Raw genomic sequence first — 12,181 nt, forward strand, 5'->3', positions numbered from 1 at the left:
GAAGAGCCAGGTGTGGCTCACCTGTGAAACCCTGGCACCCACCCAGCCTCCCAGGCTTCTCGAAGGCTCCGGGGGAACAAAAAGAAGGCCTGAGCCCTGGTCTTCACTAAGGACGGCCCAGCATGGCCTCGGGCAGGGGCCAGATCCCCAAACAGACTTGAATGTGGCTGCGAATTTGGACTTGACTCTCAAGGCCAGGATGGGGGGCGAGGATGATTTGAAGTGGGAAGGACCTGACCACCTTTGACTTCCCTGTGTGGGCTCTGCTTCAAATTCCACCCCCAGAAGCAAGGGACAGCCTGTGCCCCTCCCCTTTCTCCTTTGGTTAACGACCTCTCCCATCACTAAGTACGAGGTCTGTCCAGGAGGTGTGCAGCCATGTGCTATGAAACGCTGTACATGGACAGTGACGCCTCCATCCCCTTCAAAGTGGGCACCCTGGGACCTCACACGGTTCCAGTCGCCATCAGCTGGCCTGTTGTACTTTCCTGAATCTCACCGATGGTCTGAAGTCTCTTCCCTCTCAAAGGTGATTTTAGTTTTGGGAAAAGCCAGAAGTCACAGGGCGCCAAATCTGGCCTGTAGTGGGGCTGAGTCACTTGGGTGATTAGATGTTTCCCCCAAAACCCGTGCACGAGACATGATGCATAGGCAGGTGCATTGTCGTGATGAAGCTGCCGGTCACCACTTCCCCCAGCCGCAGCCTTCTGAGTCACCCGCACGGTTTCTGCAGAGAAATGCTCAAACTTGGCACAAAATCTGGTGCAGATTCCCTGCTTCACTCTCTCAGTCATTGTGAATGTGACGGCCACACAGTCCACGTGCTCACTCAGGGGCATCTCCCATCCCCACTGACCAGTGCAGTGAAGTTGTCACTGTTCACGCATGTGCATTCCAGTCCACTCGCCTGGGCTGCCTAGTTACATGGACGTCATACAAACCATTCTCTTTATATCGACAATGGCTGGGCTGTTCCCCAGCAGAGCTCATCCCACATCTGCAGTAGAAGCACATTTTTCCAGGGCTCACAGCGGTGAGACAGAGTGAAGGAGGCGGGGCCTGGGACCGGGCAGCCAGCGCTTTCCCTGGTTGGCTGCGCGTCCTCTGACGTGGGAAGGGTGCTGAGGCTTCGTGGACCTACGAGCTCTTCTGTATCTCGGGGGCCGTGCCCTCTTCTCCGCACGAGTGCGCAGTAGAGGTCACCGGACACACGTTTGCAGAGCACATGTTAATTATTGTTGTTCGGACTCACATTAGACCCTAAGAACGCAGGGAGTCTTTGCTTTAGTCGCCGATATTTAAGAGACATGAGGAGTTATGCCTGACAGAGTAGGTGGTCAATACACAGGTGGTATATAAGTGAAAGGATGCACTTAACATCTTTTGTGGACCTACCACGGGCTTTTCCTGCACCTGTTTCTTATTTAACCTCCGTAGCAGCCCTGCAGGCAGGAATCAGGATCGTCTACAAAGCTGCAGACTGGGGAATTCGGCCGTCGGGGGCTGCGGAACTCGGCCAAGGCCGACCCTCTAGAAACCAACACAGCTGGCATTTAGCTCCTGTCCTCAGGCTCCAAACACAGTGCCCCCTCCCCCCTGGTGTCATTCATCTGCCATCGATGACAGAGTGGGCTCTGACTCCCTGGGACCTGCTGTGGCAGTGACGTCCCCAGCGTCCTGTCCTCGGCAGCCCCCCCTGCTCCCACAGACTGTGAGTCCTGGCTTCTCTCACGGGGTCAGTCCCCCTCGAGTGTGGCCCGCCTCTCTCCCTGCTGCCTTCTGCTTTCTCAGCCGTCTCTGCCACAGAGCCCTGTCCTCTCACGATGTGTCCCAGTGGGTCAGCTTCGGTTCGGTCCTTTTTTCCTCTGGCCGTGTTTCAGGCTGCACAGGCTCTGGGACCCGCTCGTCTGCCTCCCTGATGGCCCAGGGCACCCGCAGGGCTCTCCTCCTCCAGCAGGGCACCCGCAGGGCTCTCCTCCACCATCGGGGCACCCGCAGGGCTCTCCTCCTCCATCGCATCCTGAACGAATCGACCCTCACCCCGTCGGCCTGATTCACTTTGAGTCGCATGTCCGCACATGGTGCTTGGGGACCTGGGGGCAGGGCGGACGACCCAAGCCCTGGTCTCCAGTGACAGGTCTGTGCCCCCGGTGCGTTCTCCGAACCCCTGCCCGGCTGCCCGTGAGCCACGGCCTTTGCTCGAGCCCTGGCTGAGTGTCCCTGGAACTGGGGACAGTACCGAGAGAAGCCACACCTGCAACCATTTTGCCCTCTCCATTGTCTGCCCGAGCTTTGTATTTTTTTCGCCGTCGTGATTTTGACAGAAATGCCAACAAAACAATGAGTCTTTGAAAGCATGGCAGGAAGTCCCCAGGGTGACTCCAGCTCTGGGCTCCTCTCCTTCCGCAGCGGCCAGGCCAGATGCCAGCGGGCGCCGGCACAGACCACTGACCGGGAGGACCGAGTGCGGGCGTCGGAGCCGAGCCCTTGTCGGAGGCCGTCTCACCCGTGAGGGCGCAGGAGTCTCCCCGCCACATGGTGACGGTGAGTGTGTCCCTCACTCAAGTGCAAGGAAACATGAGCACTGTCCTGTCGCTGTGATGTGGAGAGCGGCCGCGCTCAAGGCTGGGGTTTGTGGTGGGTCCTCCCTGGCCGCAGGTGGACATCGCTGCGCTCCACAGGGGACTGTGCAGGGCACAGTGGGTCATGATGTCGGGGGCAGAGCACGGGACCGAGAGTGAAGGAGAGCCCGGCTTCCTCCAAAAGCAACCTGTCAATCATTTCAATGGAAAATGGCAGCCAGTCAAATCCTAATGTTCAATCCATCACCGGTTATTTACTGAGTGCCCATTATTCAAATGGTAATAAGCAGAATTCAGATTCAAGGTCAAGGTCCTGCCCGCAAGGGCAGGGCCAACCAGCTGGGCAGAAAAGACTCCTGACTCCACACGTCCGTTCGTTTGTCTGCGGGGTGGTGTGCGCGGTGTCTGTGTCCTGTGGCTCCGGGAGCCGGCTCTGCCCGGGTGATGGACATTTGCATCGCGTCTGTCAGTCATGCTCGCTGCCTGCGCCTTCCCCTTGCACCGCTTTTCACTCGGCAACAGGACACCCAGTTCCACTCCCCGCCCCCTGGTGTCCTGCCCCCTTCGGTGGGGATGGTAGCAAGCGGTCTGCGAGGAAGGGGGACCAAGTCACGTCACTGGGTTCCTCTCGCTGGTCTGCTTGGGACAAGCACCTGGAAACACCAGTGGAAAAGAGCAAAGAGAAACGGGCAGGGTCTGGAGGACACGTCCGGACCCCACGCCTGCCCCCGGAGAGGGGACGGGGAGCAGGAAGCCCTCACTGAGGTCACACTCACGGACTCGGCGGGGGGTCTGGACCGGTTGCCATCCTAAGACCTCGCTAGAGAGCACTTTGAGGGATTACTCAGTGAAGGTGGACACGTGTCCTCATTTCTAGTGGCTTTCTAGGCAAAGAGTGTCTGTCACGTGTGCCCACAGGAGGCAGGCGTCCTCTGGAGCACAAAGCCCGCTTGCCGGCATCTCATCGCCTCGGTCCCCGAAGGACATCGCACTCAATCCGGAGCCCGCGGAGCTGGGCGCACGAATTTTGAGAAACCGTCCCTCCGGTTTCTCAGAGTCCGCGCCCACTAGCATCCTCCTCTCACAGTCCCTGCTCCCCCAGCCTTTGTCTTTGATGTGGGACCTTGCACTTCGCTCCCACAAAGACCCTCCTTGCAGAAGCGGCTGTAACCCCCACCCCATCACAGCATGGGGGGCATTTCAGAGATGACGTCTGGCCTCCTGGCCAGTGCCCCTGAGTGTCTGCTGGGCAAGTCTCTTCCCAGTAAGAGAGGAGGCGGGGCCAGACTGCAGCGAAGGATCCCTGGAGGCCTGAACAGCGTCTTGGTATCAGAGAGAGGGTGGGTGTTCGAAGGTATGTAATTAGTCCACCAAACAGCAGTCGCATGCCCTCGTCAGCCCGAGCCGCGGGAGGCACCTGTTTCCCAGGCTGGATCACTGTGCCCCCGCCCCCAATCGTCTGAGAGGCAGTGATTTAAAACTCTGTGTACAGAGCTGTTCCCAGAGACTGGACTCCGAGTCCCACACGCACTTCCGCTGTTCACAGTCGCCACCGCGCGGTCCCTCATCCCGCTGCTTGGGGAGGTGTACCTACCTGCAGGTGGGCTGGAGGGAGAGTCACGCAGCTCACACTCCCTCCGACTGCCCACAGGGAGCCGCTTTCCCGGGGGCGTGGGTCTCGGTGGTGGTTAAAACGTGGCCGCACCGCTGTGGCTTGGTTCCGGGTCTTCTGCCTCAGTGTGTGGTGAGGAGGAGGAGAACCCAGCTCCATGTAGGACCTCTCCCAACAGCAGACGCACAGAGGCAAACACACCCGTGCCTGCTCGGTCCTACCGCCACTGTGGGCATCCCGTTCTGGCTCGCAGTTTGGTTGATAATGTCCCAGCAGAGCCTCGGGGCTTCCTGCTTTCTGTCCTCCCTGCAGCGCCTGGGTCTCCCCGGAGTTAACAGTCTCCCCCTCGCCACTGTTTGCTTAGACTTTTGAGAATGCATCACGGACATATCCTCCACATTCTATCACATCCAAGGCTGTCATTGTGTCCATGCAGATGTACCTTGCAGTCCCTCAGACTGAATGAATAGTTACCTAGAACTTGGGGATGCCTACACTCTACAATTCAGTGCGAAAACCAGTGGGTGTCCACCGCCTTCCAGCATCATGCGTTTGAAAACAGAAAAGCCATGTATTCAAGGCTAAACTTATGTGTATTGTGTGTGTTATGTAATTACCCACTCACATGAGGCTTGTACGTCTGTGTGAGTTTCGCGTACACCATATGTAGTTAACCAGCAACCTGAGAGGCCATGATTAAACCGTCAATGCCAGAGGCAATGGACTGGCAGAATATAATACGGAAGAACTGGGGAAACAATAAGCAATAGATGTTTACCCAGCACTTACTGTGTGGTAAGTCTCTTATTAAAAATGAACTCACAGAGTCTTCCAAACAGCCCCTTTCAATGGACAAGATGATGTTCACTTTAAGGGTTAAGTACATCGCTCTTAGCTACAGCTGACAGGTAACGGAGCTCTGAATGTTTTCCGCCAAACTCACTGAAGCACATTTTACCCACGGACACGCATTCTTTTCAGCGTCAAGTTTAATAAGATTTCAAAAGTTTATGCTGCCATGGAACCACCACCATCATGAAGATGTGAAACACCCCCACGGCCCCCAGAATGACCCCCAAAGGTCCTCTAGGACACCCCCGAACAGGTGCAACGCAGGCGCATGTCGGGAGGACAGGGATCTGCCAGGTGCAGGAAGGAGGGGTTTCCCTCTCATGTAGACTTGCCCTCAGAGGCTCCGTCCTTCCCGTGGACTGTCACTCCCCTTCTGCAGGGACAAAGGAGGTCGCAGCTGGAGACAGGAGGGTGCCTGGCCCTCCCTGTCCTGAGAAGACAGGGCTCCTTGCCCGTGGCCCCTCTCCTGCTTCAGCCGAGGGCGTCCTGGAACCTTCTCAAGCAGACACGACCAAATCAAGTCGGTTTGCACGTGGAATAAAAATGTCTTGGCCTTCCCTCTGGTGCCTGGAAACCTCAGCTTCATAATTACACAGGCCGCGCCGGCATCCACACTCCACCGTTTAGCTGTTGACCTTGGGCAGGTCGGTCAGCCCGTTAGCCTCACTCGCCTCTCGGGTCAAGTGACGGCGCTGCCACAGGCTTGTGGACAGGAGCACAGGAGTCAATGTCCACCCCTGGGCTTGGCGAGAAGTGGTGCGGCAAGGCATGGAGCAGGTGGGCTTCGGGAGACGGGGCTGCCACCGCGTGCTGTGTGTGCCATGGGTGAGCACACGGGACCCCGCGGACTCGGTCCTGAGTGTCCCAGGAGAGGGGACGGAGGGGAAGCGAGTGAGGACTCGCCCAGAGACTCCAGGCTCCGCACCGCGTTCCTGTGGCCGGGAAGGGAGCTCGGCTGGCTGTCTCGCCTCCCCGCCAGGGCAGGGGGAGGTGCGGGCAGTTCTCTCACGTCCGCCTCCCTGCCCACTGCTGTGCGGCGGAGCCGGGCCTGCTCACCTCCCACATAAATCACGGTTAATGGAGCGTGGCACACAGAGACAGCGACAGGCATTTTTTAATCACCCAAACTAAGGAAGAGCTAAAGGTAAGCACAAAACACTCTGATACCTAATACATTAGGTGTCGGTTTAAAGTGGCAAGCACCGTATGAGTCTCAGAGCCGTGACTTAGATGCACTTGGCGGGGAGTAACACGCACTGGTCCATCCATCACCACACACAGTGCACCACTTGCCGCGCACCCGGACAGTGTGCCAGACACCGGCTGGCCCGAATCGGCCCTCGTCTACCTCGTGGGAAGTGGAAGTGACGGCACAGAGAGAAGAACGGCACACACAGCGAGAAACTTCACTGTGTCCTTTGCGCACAAGCTGTTCGCCGAAACTCGAGGCGCAGAAATGACAGGGGACTTGGTGTGCCTGCAGGGAGCCCGCTCGGCCTCCCAGGGAGTCGGCCCCGTGCGCTCCCAGGGGCTGGGCAGGGGCCGCCAGGGAGGCACACCAGGCTGAGTCGAGGGTCCGTGGTCTTTGGGAGCAGAACGGAGAGCTAATCTTGTTTTTATAAATATATATGTACCTAATATCTGAACAGTTCCAGAACGGCTACTTTTGACACTGCAACCCTTCGTCTGTAAACTGGAGACACTGTCACCGCCCTCAGAAGTTGACAGAGAAGGAGGGCAGCTATTGCGTTCGAAGTGGTTAGCACCGTAAACCCACCTTTGCACGGGCTCTGTGCCACCCTGGGAGACTCAGCGGTCTCCCTCAGGATACGGGGTCTGGGGACACGGACCTGCCCTCCGCCACAGTGCGAGGACAGTACAGGACCCATGGTCGCAGCCTGCTGTCGGCGCAGGGGGGGCCAGTGTGCACCCCACAGGTTGCACCATCTCGGGAACCAACGTGACTTTGGGACGTGCACCTGAATGGAGTGGCCGTGCCTGCGCCCCTGCCATGCCGGGCACTGCGCTAGGCACCGGCCATCACGGGCAGCTGGACGAAGCCTGTCACACAGAGCCGACGCGCTAGGGCCCTAGAGGACACTTGCAGGCCATCTCACAAACCCTCTGTTCCCTTCCTTGGTGTGCAAGGCCTGACCAAAGGCTGGGGTCTGTGAGGACCATGGAAGCCAGCTCTGCCCTCCATTCTCCTGCCCTTTGCACCCAGTCCTGTATCTCAGGTGTGAGCGAGAGAAGCTGTTCTGTGTTTCCCCTTGAGTGCTCAGTGTGTGTCAGCACTGGCCACGGATTTTCCGCAGAGGACCTAACCCTCACCATGGTGCCCGGAGGCAGGTCCGCGGCTCTGCAGGTTTGTCGGGGAGAAAAGTGGGAGGACCTGTCGGGAGGAATCTGGGTTCCTTCCCCAGCTCCCCTCGCCCTGGAAGTGGCCGATCTCCCCGGAGCACCATCTCTGTGCCTGGAGCAGGGACGTCCCAAGAGGAAATGGAGCAGGAAGCTGGCAGCCCCGTCTGCCAAGGAGCCCCTTCTGCGCTGCGGGGACACGTCCTCAGATGTGGACCAAAGGGACTGAACACAGTGGGAGGACCTAGGATGGTTACAGGGCCGGGGTGTCCCCTCCCAGGAGCGAGCGGCAGGAACTACCCACGCGACCGTTTGGAAGCTCTGTGCTGCCCGTATCAGTGAGTGATCTCCCCCTCGCTCCTTCGGTGACCGGAACAGGTGTGAGCGCCTCAGGTGCCGCTCTGCGGTCAGGCTGGCTCGGTGCCGAGCGGGGCGCCCGCGGGGCGGCTCCCGGAGAGCCAGGCCTCACTCCGCAGGCAGAACAGCTGTCTCTGCAGCTCGGGCCGTGACCTGGACACACGCTGGCAGCCTACTTTTAACCGTTCTATTTGTGTTCTCGCCGAGAACGCGGCAGAGAGAGCACTCCCAGACACACGGCGCCCTCCCCCGAGTGGCGGACGAATCCTCGCACCCTGGGTGGGATGGGGGCTGGGTCCCATTATACTAATGTTTAGTAGGAAGCCTGAAGCATTAAAGCATGCAGGGAGTTTACACTGTTTAGGAAATTAAGTTTACGCATCTTTGTCTGGACCTGAGGCTGCGGAAACCGCGACTTCACATGGGGAAGCTTCACCCACGCCCTCGACCACGGGGTCCAGCCCGACACCCCAGGGATGAGTCAGACTGGCCGAGTGCAGCCTCGGACGCAGTGTGGGGAGGGGGCGGAGCACTGCCCTCCTGTGGTCCCTTCGCCCACGACGCCCAGACTCCCTGTGACTTACACGGGCAAGATTTCACAGCACGACTGACCCGTGTCTTTGAACAAACGTGTGAACGGAAGGCGAGTGAGGACTGAGGACCCTCAGCCACCGCAGGGCGGGGGGTGGGGAGCACTTGTCCTGGTGTCAGACTCCGGAGTCAACCCCGGGTAGAAACGGCGTCGGCGGGACACTGGGGACCCCCCACACTGGGCCTGCTGCTCAGCGACCTGTATTGCGCCCATGTGGCTGTCCCGGTTTCCATCACTGTCCTGTGGTTGAGACGTGAGCAATAGGGAGCCAGAGTGAAGGGCAGAAGGGGACAAAGTGCCACTTTCTGGCACTTTTCTGCAAGGCTACAATTATTCCAAAAAAAGCTAATGCTCCGTCAACCATTTCCTAGCCTGGGAATCAGACTTTAAACTAAACAAAAAAACGTTTAGAACCGGGGTGCTCTGCCCCTTGAAGTAAACAGGCGCAGGCCACCCCCGTGGGGACGCCGTGTTGACAGTTCACCATGGCGTCTCCAGAGGAAGTTCAAAGGCCAGCTGTGTTCGCTCACAGAAGACACCACGGCTGGAGGGAAAGCTGGGCGAGGACAGGCCACAGAGCCTGGACCCCGGGCTGCAGACCTCTCTGTCCACACTGTCGCTCTGTGGTGCCGCGCTGAGATTGGGCCCGGGTGAAATGAAGGCATAAAGAGTCCCAAGCCTGCTACTCTGTCGTTCTTAATAAAGAAAAAACAAACCCAGAATGCCAGACTTCTCATGTGCTAAAAATACGGCACACGGGTTTCCTCCAAATGTCTTGGTTATTATCACTGTGAACGCTTCGTGATGAGAGGTGAGATCCACGCAGACACAGGAGGAAAACATGGCAACCGCAACGGCGGTGATGCTGTGTGTACTTTTCTCGTGATGTCGAACCCTCCTTAAATCGGCGGTCTGGGCGTGCCGTGGGGCAGTGAAGGCGCAGGGACTCCCTTACCTGTGGACTTAAGTTTTGAGACTGAGGTGGTTTCAGACAGGTGGCGAAGGACAAAGGAAGGACCTGCCGAAAGCCAGCTCCCGCCTCCGGGGCGTCCGCGCCCACACAGTGTCACTGCCGACCGGCCCGCACTACGGTTCAGCCATGAGCTTCAAGACACATTTTCAAGTGTAAAGAGAAAAAAACTGGATAAACTACATCCCGCTGGTGCCCCTGTCTCTTCGGGTGGAGCTCAGGCTGCCGTAGGAAACCCCACTGGGAAACCGCATCACTCAGTGGGGGCCAGTGGCCCTGGGGGAGTGAGGAGTGGCCTGTGTGAGCAGCGGGACGTGGGTTCCCAGCATCCGCGGGGTGCGGGGAGCCCGGAACTTCCCACGGCAGCAGCGGGTCCGGCTGTAGGTGCTCGAACACTGTTCCTAGCTCCGGGGGCGCTGCCATGTGGGACTGGTGGCCACGGTAACAGAGACGCATCTGTGAGCCCAGCTGCCCCCTTCCCCAGAGACGTCACATTCTCCTGAACTCGAGGGCGGAGTCTGGTAGCCATGACCGGTGTGGCCAGAGACACCGGGAAAAAACTGGGTGAGAAATGCCCTTCTGCTGCTTTGTTGGCAGCCCCTGGGCTCTAAGGTGGCCACCGGTTGATCCCATGGCTCTGTCCCCCGTGTCCACTGAGCCGAACCCTCCACCGCAGCCGCCATGGCCACGGGGGAGTGACCGCACACGCCCTCCCGCTCGGCTGTCAGGAGTGACATTTCTGAGCAGTGTTACAATAAATAGCCAGAATAAAATCATATATACACTGTATGAGTCACATGTATGATACACACATGAATAACTCAGCTGAAAGCTTGCAGTGCAAAAAAACCATTTCCACATTTTCCAAAGTGTTTTCCAATAACTTCTCCCACCTAAAGCGTAAGAAGAGAAACCTTGGGCTGGTCACCATAGGGCAATAAAGTCGGCATCAGCCATCTTATCAGGTGGGTAACAATCTCCATCTTCTGTCTTATCAAGTGGGTAACAATCTCCATCTTCTATGTTATCAGGTGGGTACCAATCGGCATCTTCTCTCGTCCTCCGAGGATAACAATAGATGCTCTTTGTTCCATTTTGCTGAATCGTTGGCCAAAACTGCTTTCATTGCAACTTTGTCTCAAGACCAATAAAACCAATGATCACATTCCAGGGTATTATTTTGCATACAGATATCATTATTGCTTTCTAGAGATACACTTTTAATGCATAAGCATAAATAAAAGAATTAAAACATTTATATAGACACAGAATTAGTACTGCCCATGCATAATGAATGCACGGCCTTATTTTTCCTCAAAAATCTGGGCGAACGAGCGTGCTTCATGCCCGACAGAACACAGCATACACGGAACCAATTACACTGCCACGTGTTTACCTCCTGAGGGAGACACCAAGTCCAGCAGCTCGAACTGCTGGTGGGAAGTCATATAATTAGATGCAAGAGAAGAACAATAAGTTACTCAGAACTACTTAAGAAGATCAGAACCTAACCTTGGCTACCTTGGGGACAAGAGTTTGTGAGTTGCTTTAGGGGTTTAAAATTTTTTCCATAAAGAAATGCATATGATCACCTATACAGACACTCAAATGATAAGTTTGGAAACTTGCTTCTCAACCACGGACTTCCAAGTACAAGTTCTGACAGAAGTAAGGCCATTCAGTGTGGTTTGCAGGGAATGGGAATATCTCACCCGAGATGGACAGCAATTTGAACATTTCACCTAGAATGTCCCATGGTGTGCTGGGGTGTGATGCTGTTATATTAGAGAATTCCATGCTTATGATGTTATAACAAAAAGATTTTTATTAATAAAAAGGGGTTATTTGTGCCAGACCCTGTATACTTAGAAGTTACTATGATAAAAAGAATCCCAAGGTCGTGTCTGTTTGGAGTAGCCGGCCCCGGGGAACAGGCTGTGGCACCGCATGCCCCCTGCGGCCTCCACGAGATGACGGGACGCAGACACACTCCGCGCAGTGCCTCAGAACCCCCCACCGCAGGCCTCTGCACTCACCCTCGGGCGTGTCTCTCACCCACAGCGTGGACCGGCCGTCCGGGGACCCTCAGCCCAACCGCAGTCCCTGCAAACCAAGCTGTCCGCACACCGCCACGCCTGCTACTGCCACTTACTGACACACCGGCCGGACTGAGTGGCCCCACGCCACCTGGAACGTGAACACTATTAACTGCGTAGCCACTGACAGGCAGAGTTTGCCGACTCCCACTCTTCAGTAAGAGTTTGTTCTTTTCTTGAGTGTAAACACACACGTCTCCTGTGGGGACGATCGAGGGAGCGGCATGTGCGAAGCACAATGGTCCAAACCCAGGCGGAGGTGTCCCCGCGCGCTGAGCTGACCGGCATGTGCTCTCCATAGAAATGTCAGCTCCGCAAAATAAGTTTGGCTTTTCCTCCTGGAACTCCAATTAGAGACTATTTAACACGGATCTTACACCAGCAAACTGAGGCTTACAGATCTAGACTGACTAACCACAAGGTCCGAAACTAATAACTTATTATAACACTCACAAGGTCGGAAGCTAATGATTATTGTAACACTCACGTACCGGAGATTTTACTAAAGACCACTGAACCTGTTTTTGAGGATCTGAGGAAATGATACCAAATGCTGAAGTAGTTCGTCACCAAGATCCCATCTGGTCACAAGGACGGGAGCTGGACACGGCTGTGGCCGGAGACGTCAGCTCATGTCCAGTCACAGGACAGCCAGGCGACCTGATTTTTCATTCCAGTTCGGGGGTTAAAGAAAACTCGTGGTTTTAATCCCTAGTAGAAATGAGCCTTTTATTTATTGTATTTATTGAAATCCATAAAGTT

General features: G+C 56.4%; 1 protein-coding gene across 1 annotated transcript in view; it reads right to left on the minus strand.

Moving 5' to 3' along the window:
• LOC119036728 (contactin-4) overlaps positions 1-12,181 on the minus strand; it is a 392,180-nt gene that overhangs the window by 262,136 nt on the left and 117,863 nt on the right. The window lies entirely within an intron of this gene.

This window comes from Artibeus jamaicensis, unplaced genomic scaffold (genome assembly GCF_021234435.1).
Source record: "Artibeus jamaicensis isolate MK-2021 breed Jamaican fruit bat unplaced genomic scaffold, CSHL_Jam_final contig_519, whole genome shotgun sequence".
In the NCBI taxonomy this organism is placed as follows: Eukaryota; Metazoa; Chordata; class Mammalia; order Chiroptera; family Phyllostomidae; genus Artibeus; species Artibeus jamaicensis.